Genomic DNA, 10901 nt, shown 5'->3' on the forward strand with positions numbered 1-10901 from the left:
AATGAATTGTAAGAATTGTAGTGATACAAATTGTAAAAATATTAATTTTAAAACTATTTGTTATTAATTTAGTTTTTAGGAATTTCTACACAGAAGATAATTGTTAAAGATTCTATGATATTAATTTTCCTTTTCTAAACCCCTAAACAAATAACGTAAAAAAATATCTGATAGTATTTTTATTTTCTTTTTCAAATTCTAAATAAATAGATTTATAAAATAGAATGTTTTTCTTTTTAAAAATCTTATCAAAGTGACAATTTTTTAAATTTTATTTTAAAGTAATCTTTTAAATAGAATTGATGAAAAAAATGACACTAAAAATATTTAATGAACAAAAAGAAATTAGGATATTGTCTTAATTATAAATTTAATATTCTCAAATTTATGGAATATTTATATACATGTTTATCGTTTTCAAAAAAAGTAAATATAATTTCAGACATATGCGCCATCATTTGTTTAGCAAAGTATATAAAGCTTTTATAAAAATAATGGAATGATAAAAGTACAGTTTTAATCCAAATATAATTTTACTTAAACTTAAAATTATTTAAGTAGTTAAATTTGATAAATTCTTGTTCAAAATCTCACATCACTTCAGAATAGTTCAGATTATCAAGTACATGCAATTTTACAATGCAATATCTTATATATTTAACAATGACATTTGAGATAATATACATCAAACCTAGACAACTTTTCAAAGTGTTCCAACCGTTGATTTTGTGACCTTCCGGTGTATTGAAAAGATCATTAATCATATTTAACAAAACAGAAAATTGTGGAGGTCCTTAATCACTTTCCTTATTGAGCTTACAAACAAAAAATAGAAAAAAATTAAAGAAAAGTCTCATCAGATCAATGTCTTAATCAACTTGATTGATTCTATCTTTAGGCATAATTAATCATGGCCATTAATATATGCTAATCTAACGTCAACTAATGTTAATGTATGATTTACATCAGTTATACGCCAAGTTCTAAAATGTGTTAGGCAACGCGTTCTATATGAATCTAGCGATTTATCAAAAAATTGAAGATAATTTAAAAAATACTTGGAGATTAGTTATTATTATTTTATTTTATATTTAAAATTAAATATATAATGTAAAAACATATTATAGTGTGATAATTTGTTTATATATTATTATTAAAAACTGTATAGATATTTAATTTTAACAAGAAAATCATTTCTAAAATTAATTTATATTATCTAGTTACGAATAATCAAATACAAAAACTAAACTAATATTTCATATATATATTGTATCATCAAAACCACGCATCTCAGATTTGTTAGAAATATTTATTTCATCGGTAAGAAATGAACCAAATTTTTTTTGTCAACGGTCTAATCAAACAAAAAAAAACACGCTTTATGTTTTTTGAACTGCCAATAAAAAAAGTAATTTTGTTCACAATGCTTTATAAATAAAAATACAAAAAATCTAAAAAGGTTAAATTCCCAGATCGACTAACGTAAGCAAAAATGTTGCTTAGATGATTTATAAATAGACTCACAGTTGTGTTTGTGTGTGTAATATTACAAGTTGGGTTTCTTTAAGAACCCAAAATCTTGGCGAAAAGTTAAAATTTTTGGCTTATTAATCAGTTATAAAATGGTTAAAAATTGGTACAGTACCGATTAATCAGTTTAACCGACCGATTTATTGGGGTCCGAATAAATACGTGATTTGGGTTTATTCACTGTGGAACCCCTGTGTAGAGTGCCTAGGCGGCTGAAAAATCAGTTGGGCATCCGCGTTTTAGACTCGGGTTTAATTTTTAATTTTTTTTAAAAAATGTTTTGGGTTTTTAATTAAAAAAGCTTAACATATACTTTAGATATATGCAGGGAAAATGTACTTTCTATATATTGATCGTAAGAACTAGACGCATATATTTATTAGGAGAAAATTATTTACACTGATTGATAATATTTGTTATATGTATGCGTGACAAAAAGAAAGTATGCGTGAGACGATAAAACAGGACCACGACGTTGGGATTTTGGGTGAAACATTCAAGGGGACGCCGGGTTTATCTAAAGCACATTGGGTTTACTGTATATCTCTTTTGTCTTGTGGTTGATTCATATTGACTTATTTAATGATTCGATTTGTTTTTTTCTTAAACTACAACTAATCAGAGACTATTCAATGATCTCTACTTCATTTGAACGTACACGTACAGTGTGGTGATGAAGAACTTTAGCCTTCCCCATCGAAAGCTTAGATATCTCTCCTTTATCGTATAGTGTGGAAGTTGATTGAATAAATTTATCCCAATTTTTAGTAATTCTTCATTTAACCTCCTATTTTTTCTAGTATATTCTCCTTTTTTTTTCTACACTTGTTATACTTTATTCTTGTGAATTTACAAACGAATAAAAACAAATGTTAACGCTGAATTAAGAAAGAAAAGAATCTTAAAAGAATATTATATCTTTTATAAAAACTGAAGGAACTACGCGCCTGTGCTCGGATAATCAAGGCATTATGTGGATCTCCAAGAGACCTAAGTTCAAATCCGCACCACACCAAATTTCCACAACGCGTGGTCACCGAAACTTTCACATTCTCTTTTTGGAAAATGGTTTACCATTTCAAAAGCCGAAGGAACCATAACCCACTTATAGAACGATACTTTTGCCATAACAAAGTCTCTAAGTTCACTTTAATTACATGTACAAGCAGTTAAAAAAAATATATACCGGAAAAATATTTATGATATATGCCTCGTTATATATATTTATCTTTGAAGATTCTCATTTACCAGACTAATTGTCCTCATATATTAGTACAACAAAGATCCAAATCAGATCGAGAGTATACCCTTTAGATTTTTGAAAATAGGATCCAAATCAGATCGAGAGTATATCCTTTTGATTTTTGAAAATAGGATCCAAATTAAACAAAACGTTGAAAATAAAAACATTTAAAGCATTCGAGTTAGGTTTTAAGAACCACTAGATTTTGACCCGCACGCCCGTGCGGGTGTATATTTCAAAAATATATTGCTACTTATTTTTCATGTCAATATCAAAGTTGGATAAAAAAAATTCAAATTTGAAAAACCGAACCAATCACGATCAGAAAGAATAATACCAAACTCGAACCAAAATTGATTAAATATCCAAATTATTCAAATTTTGATATTTAGACAACTGAAACCATAACCAATAGGAACCGAAATATTTTGGATATCAAAATGTATTCGAAAAGATTTATATACTAATATATATGTTAATTATTTTTTAGTTTTAATATATATAAAAACATCCAGAATATATATGATACTTTTAGGTTGGTTTAAATACTTGAAAATATATTAAAATATTCAAATATAAATATCTAACATAGTGGAAGTACACTGAAAACACCAAAAATATTTTAAATAATTATTGATTTTTATCCAAAATTTAAACCAAATCAATTTATATGTTAAGTTTAGGTATTTTGACATATGTTATTCAGATTTATATACAATATATTATTTTGTTTATTTATTTTAAGAAATTCAAAATATAATGACTTTAAAAAATAATTTAAATGGGTTATCCAAATCCGAACTGAATCCGCAAAGATCCGAATATAATTCGAACTGAAGTTTAGAAATATCTGAATGGAACTGAAATCTTTGACCCCGGAAACCCAAAACTCAAACAGATCCGAAACGAATCTGAATGGATACTTGAACGCCTAATCCTAATCATAACTTGAACTGAAATTTAGAAATATATGAATGGGCTGAAATCTTTGACTCCGAAAACTCGAAACCCAAATAGATCCGAAACGAACCGGAATGGATCTCTGAACGCCCAGCCCTAATCACTATTATGTATCATATATATGTCATCATATAATTAATTGCATTGGTCCATCATATAAATAATCATATAATTAATAGTATTTATTTACTTTTATATGTAGAGGTTTAAATTTGTTTCAAAATTTTGTATTGTATTTGACTCATAACTGATTTTAAATTATTTTTGACAATAAATGTATAAACTAATTATTTTTTTACTGCATAAAATTTTTAAATATAAGTGATAGGTTTGCTAATTGTATTTTTATGTTGGAACCATAAACTAAATCCAGATAAAAAGACATGTTTACAACTATACAAAACCTTCCACTTTATTACATTTAATTTTGACCAACAATGATAGTATTTATTTTAAAACAATGCTTTTGCAGTTAGCAAAAAAAAAATGCTCTTAACTAAATTAATTTAAGCAAAAACACATTCTACATTCATTTACCAAGTTATTAAAGACTATATAAAATTGTTTCAATATCCATTAGATTTTGACCACTATATCGATCCGCGCAAGTTTTTTCTCATTTTTGTAATTGTTTATATATGTTTTATATTTAACTATTTTATTAAATATTTTTTTAGCAAAGCACTAAAAACTTTTTCTTTTTCTTTAAGCACTAAAAATTTATTACAGCTATTTGTCAAAGATAGCGCATTAGCTGAAATTTCAGTAGTACGGTCATTCAAAGCTGATTGAAGTTGTTAACTGCTATAAGCGTTTTCTGAAAACTTTTGGCTGCTATTGTTGTGGATGGTTTTGTGGTTCTATATCAGCACTGTCTTGCTTTAAATTTTCGAAATCCTTTTTCGCAAGTTCTTCTCGTACCTGTGCTTACAAGCAAAAATGAACACTATTTCGGAAACATGGAATGGTATATCAAAAGAGAGAAAGAATTGAGTTAAAATGGCACACTGTTGAATGTTGATAGTATGCAAAGTTTGCTGAATTGTATTCCATCGCACCTTTACATTTTTAAAACACATCCCCTTCACTGTAAAAGAACATGGAGGAAAAGCAAAATTTATCAGAAAATGACAAAAGTGTTGTTCAAACGCCAATATCCACACGAGTTTGACCAGACTAATATATAGTTACTTCAAGTTGAACAAAGCTTTTGAAAGAGACTTATATCTGCACCCTACACTAAATATAACATGCACACAACAACACGAAGCATTAGTCTTCCAGAATCAATAGGATGCCAAGTAACAAAACTTTATGTTGCTACCAAAGAAACCTTAACATAGGACAAAGCAAAAGAGGTGCAAACTCAAACTTGCATAGAAATTTCAGAGCTAAAAAGCATGGAGGAGTCGCAGTAAAAGAAGTACCTCAAATTGTTCTAGATTGGAAAAATCTCCAGAGTCTAATCTCTTCCAGTGTCTTAGAAGCTACAACACACACCAAACAGAGATAAGACAAACAGAAAACTAATGAGCTTTAACATCAACAAAAGGGACAGCAATCACCTCCTTAGGATCAACAAAAAAATAACATTATGATACCTCCAAGACTCCAACCGCAAGATGATGAACATAAGGACGCCGTTAATGGAAACAACACGATCTTCATCACTCACCTCTCTCCCTTTAATCGCCAAGGTTCTATCAAATAAGAGTATATTAGGTTAATGTAATCAAAGTACTAAAGTACCCTTAATGTAATTGCTTCTCTCCCTTTAAGAACACGTTTAATTTATTAGGTAGAGTTTCCTTAGTTAAAAACGACTGTGTATAATGATAATCCAATAGCATAGAATGGTAAATATTTAGGAAAAATCAGGGTTAAGTATTAAATGTACTTCAGTTTTAATAGTTTAGATGCATGTGTCTAAGACATATTAAGTGACCATTGACTAGAAACCTAATTCGTATCAAAAAATATATTTCAAAAGGTGTAGTTAACGATTGAGAGTCTAGATATCGCGCGTCTTGGCTCATTGGCTGGCTCCGCTAAGATGGCATCATATAGATCTATCTAATTACAGTAGAAGACATCAGCACATACTAACCGTATAGTTTTAATGAGTGTAAAAAACAGAGGACAGTAAATACAATACAAAACTGCATAGTATATGTCTACTACGGGTTTGCCGGCGCTACGCGCCGGTTTTGCTAATTTTGTTATGATTAGACTATAGTTTTATTATTTAGAACATTTCTCAACAGTATTTTAGAAAACAAAATATGTATATGATTTTATGGAATTTATTAATTTGATTGTAGTCTTTTCAAAGTTACCATGAAAGAAATTTAAGTTTAAATATATGCATGAGAGTTCGAAAGTGTAATAGCTGAATTGTTTATTATTTAATTGAAACTTATTAATTTAAATTATGATTTAGAAAATGTATAAATGTGGACTTCATCTTACAATGATTATATTAAATTAGACTTTATACATATATATTTATATGTATATATACATATATATATTATGTTGTGAAAATATTACTTTTCACATTATATATATATATATATATATATATATATATATCAATAATTAGATATGATAGTAAAGATGTCTAAAAACTTAAATTGATAAATCTATGCTAGTTATATAAACTGCATTTTTATTTATCTTTTATTTTGCGTCATCTCATTTGGAATAAGATGATTTTTTTGTCACGTTTTATACTATCAGCTTTGTATTTGTTCAGTTCAACTTGGGTTACTCTTCAGTTATCGGCTAAAATGGAACCAAACCGATAACCCAAAGTAAATGAAATTGATCTTGTTTTTGGCTAGATCCATAACTGAACCGATATTCTTACTTCGGATCGGGTTCGGGTTTGAGATTTATGCCCAGACCTAGTTTTGTATATTGGGATGATGGGGAGGTGTTATAATAGTTTGATGCTTTGGACTTTTCTAGGTTGATTTCTATGAATTATATTTTGTGAGCGGTGCTTATGATGATAATTTCAAATAATCACAGGTGTTATATTAACCGCTAGTTTCTTCTCGCTCTGGATTTGTCAAAATTAAGAAGTTGTGACTATATCGATTTAACCAATCAGATGTATATTGATCGTAAAGATACATTCGAAGTTGGTACAGTGTATTTTTAATCCTAAATCTTAGTATTAAATTTTAAATTTTTTTTTGATATTTATTGTTGTTGAGTAAATTTTTTTGGATGATGTAATTATGTGGTCATCTCTATTTGTTAAGAACATTATTTAATGTTTTATTATGTTATATCGTAATAGGTTATAGGTTAATATATTTTGTGTTTGTGTTTTTCAATAATATGTTTTGTATATAATAGTAAAGTCTCTGATGTAAAACATATTAAATTTCAATAACTTTGCATTTGTTGTTTTAAGATTAACAGTTTAACGTTATAAATTGTATTTTATTTTTTATTTGAATATAAATATTTTATTTGTTGTTGAATATTTTTTATATGAATTGCATTTTTGTAAGATTTTTATTGGCATTCGTTATAAGATTTCTTGATGGTATTTGTGAACTCCCATAACTCCTCTACTTTCTTAAGATTGCATGTTTTCCAGAGACGGAAAAGACGTGTAACCACCATCTGAAAGCAACAACCGAACTTCAACTTAGAAAGAAGGATGTAGGATGAAACCATTGTGGCGGTATATGTGTGTAAAGAAGCAGAAGGTTGAATCTGGTGAAGCAGGAAAATTTAATTATTTGCTTTCCTATTTATTAGCATCTATGAAATTAGGGAAAAAGTTTTTAAAATCAACGTCATGAGAGATATCTTCAATGAAAGAGTTAATGGCCAGACTTGATGAACATGTTTCAGTGACACGGAACGTTATAATTCAGTAAAAGTTTTGCAGGTGGAACATTGATATGAATACACGATAACAGTAAAAAAAGAAGTATGTAAAATATTGGGGTTGGTTGTCAAAAATTTTGGAATTGGGTCTCAACATCTTAATTAAATAAATTTGCATATAAATAATTTTAATGACTCAATATAAAAAAAATTAAATGATGATGACACATGACATTTTTCCCCTTATGGAGATAAAAAAATATACTTTATTATATAAGATATGTTTATGGAAGTGAAACCATTGGCAGAGTGTCAGCTAATACTTGAAGTCTTGAAATCACATGACCTAATATATATATTTTAATTTTAAGCAAGGTAAAATAGTATCAAAATGTTTGATAATTGTCGATGTTTGGGCATGTCACGTAACATATGACCGTATAAATATGGAATTTAAGTTGGTGTAGATATTTTTGTAACTGGCATAAAAGTATTGTACCACATGATGAACTGAAAGCTATTTTTACAAAAGCTTACACATTGGATCATTTGAAAGTAGGTCGTTATTCTGCATATAGTTTTTCTTAATGGGGAAAGCATAAGACATAATAAATTTTTAAGTTAGGTTTACCCTTATTAAAAACCGTATAGAAGGGTGAAATTTACCAACCTACACATGTTCTTGAAATAATCTCGTTTGTCCGAATCATCCTAGCATCTCACTTATTAGGGGTTTGAACATGTGTTTTCGTCCTATCCATCGTTTCAGTCTTATATATGCCTATCATGTACATTTTTAAGTTATTGTGCTTGGACGATAAAATCGTTAAAAATCTCGCATCTTTATCATCAAAATTGTTATATGTTGATAACACTTGGAAATAGTTTCGCGTATTTGTTAATTAAGTGATCACATTTCTCGTTTTCTTTGATGAACATTTTTCGTTTATTTATTTTTCATTTTTAAATCGAAGTGCTCCAAAAGACAAAAGTGGGGGATATATGATTGTCTTTGTTTGATTAGAAAATGATTGTGAGACAAATTAAAAATTTGTATCCAAAGAGCCAATACCACCATTTAATGTTATCACTTAATTATTTTTTAAAATATAACAGATTTGTTGAATATATACATCAAATTTTTAGCAAAAGTATTTAGATTTTTTTTAAAACATCTACGTGAACATGTAGACGTAAATAACATAGTAATACCTTTCAGTCAACCATATATTTGTAATATTTTGTTTTGTTTAGGAAATTATATAGCAATGTTTATAGAAAAATATATAAAATAATCTTTATTGAAGATTTTAAAACTTATGACATTATTACATTTACTTTGGGACTCAATAAGTTATAAAATTTGGATTTTTGAAAATTATAATAATGTTTGTGATACTAAAGGTGGCCTCATTTGTAAAATTAATTTTCCTATATAAATCTTCACTTGATATATGTAAACTATAACATAAATAAATGTAAAATATTAGAACTTTGTTAAATAATTTTCATTAAACATTCATTAACAAAAACAGAGGAGGTCAGTGGTGTTTGAGGGATAACTCTAATACGGCGAATCTGCGGTTCGATCCCTACTGGCCACCTAAGCTGCCTTAAATGGTAAAAATATATGGTTGATGTGGGTCTCGTGAAATTAGTCGGTTGATCTCGGTCGCCGGATCCCTACGATTATAAAAAAATAGAGGAAGTAAATCAAATTTGATACACCATGAGGAGTAGGAGCACTATTAGTCTACTACTATTACCAAAAATATATCTTGTGAGAATCTCAGGGTCAGATGTCAAAACAGAAAAGTCATACGAAAACCCTTCTTAGGAATCTGATAAATCAATTATTGGAGTTTGAAACTAACAAGTATGTACATAGTTATCTTTAAAAAAACTATTCATAGTTTTTTTTTTGTCAACAAACTTTCATTCATTTGAAAGAGCCGGCAGACTTTTACAAGGTTTCAGTTACATTGAAAGGCTCCAACAAAAGAAACATAATATTTAAAGCCCAATAGAAAGAACAGCCCAAATTCTAGAAAACTCTAGCAGCTTCATCTAAGTGCTATGTGTGTTAACACGTGTCTTTCATGCAGAAAGAGGTCGTCGATGCCGTGAACCACTATCTGCCGACGCCGTTCACCGGAGGCCACCGAAAAGACTATGTTCTCTCAACTCTTTTCTGTATCAAACACCTTTTCAATGAACCTGAGACCATACTCTCCTTCGCACCTCTACTCCTTCGATCTCCAATCTCTTCCTTTGGATATGAAGAACTCCAAATACCTTCGATTGATTTAGAACCAACTATTGCCAAAATATTTGCTTGAAGCAAACTTCGGCTTTTCATAAGTTGAATCAAAACCAGGAAGGTTAATCTGCAAAACTCAAATCTCTAACCCTTCTGAATACTTTGCTTAGATCTATGACAACAAAGATAGATTTCATCAAGTAATAGAGGTTGAAGATGACCATTGGAGAAGATGAAAGGCCAAAGAAACAGCCGAAATCTGAATTTAGTCTGGAGAGTATGTGAAGTTTATTTAAAACAATACAAAAGACATCGCCATGCAAAGTTCAAATCGGATAACACCGAAGAAACAGTCCGCAGACGGAAAGGAGGATCGGACTAAGCCGAAGAGCCATGAAATATTTACACAAAAGAAACAAAAAGCAAAAGAAAGTAGGTGACCGGCGGTGGTGAACCACCGGCCTCTAACCCCAATTTTTTTTTTTGAAAACTCTTAGAGAGAAGTTAGAGGATACTAGAGAGAGAAGTTAAATTGACAGACTTTGTTACTACACGCCACCAAACTATTCATAGTTATAACTATTTTATGTGACGTTAAAACATCAAGAAAATATTCAATAAAGTAACAATAAAATAATTGAAACTAAAAACCACATGAAATGGGTCGATTTGTTTGTTTCCTAAAATTTAAATTTTGTTATTTTTTTCTGGTTGAACGATTATCTCAATATCAAAAGCGTGACATATGACATCTGAAACGTAAAGCTTTTTCCCCACACCCACCCGGCCATCTATTTCCACGTCACTAATTTGTTACCTTTTGTGGCGATAATATGGGTCCCATGTCTCGGTTGCCACGTGTGTATATTTCTTCCACTAGGAATCACACGTGTCGAATTTTCATTGGAACAATAATAAGTAACGGAGGCCACAGAAAAATAAATAAACTAACCTTTTTTGGTAAACTAACCTAATTTTATTACAGCTTACAAATGAAATTAGAAAATTCTTCAATTTTTCTTCATTTTTGATATTACTTTATCGTAAATAACTATTTAT

General features: G+C 29.1%; 1 long non-coding RNA gene across 1 annotated transcript; it reads right to left on the reverse strand.

The window, feature by feature from the left end:
• Positions 1-4371: 4371 nt before the first annotated feature.
• Positions 4372-5587, reverse strand: LOC130512616 (uncharacterized). Its single transcript, XR_008946186.1, has 4 exons — positions 5335-5587; positions 5161-5220; positions 4792-4820; positions 4372-4654 (listed from the first exon to the last, which is right to left on the reverse strand). It is a non-coding gene; the product is annotated as an uncharacterized LOC130512616 (long non-coding RNA).
• Positions 5588-10901: the final 5314 nt, after the last annotated feature.

This window comes from Raphanus sativus, chromosome 5 (genome assembly GCF_000801105.2).
Source record: "Raphanus sativus cultivar WK10039 chromosome 5, ASM80110v3, whole genome shotgun sequence".
NCBI classification, from domain to species: Eukaryota; Viridiplantae; Streptophyta; class Magnoliopsida; order Brassicales; family Brassicaceae; genus Raphanus; species Raphanus sativus.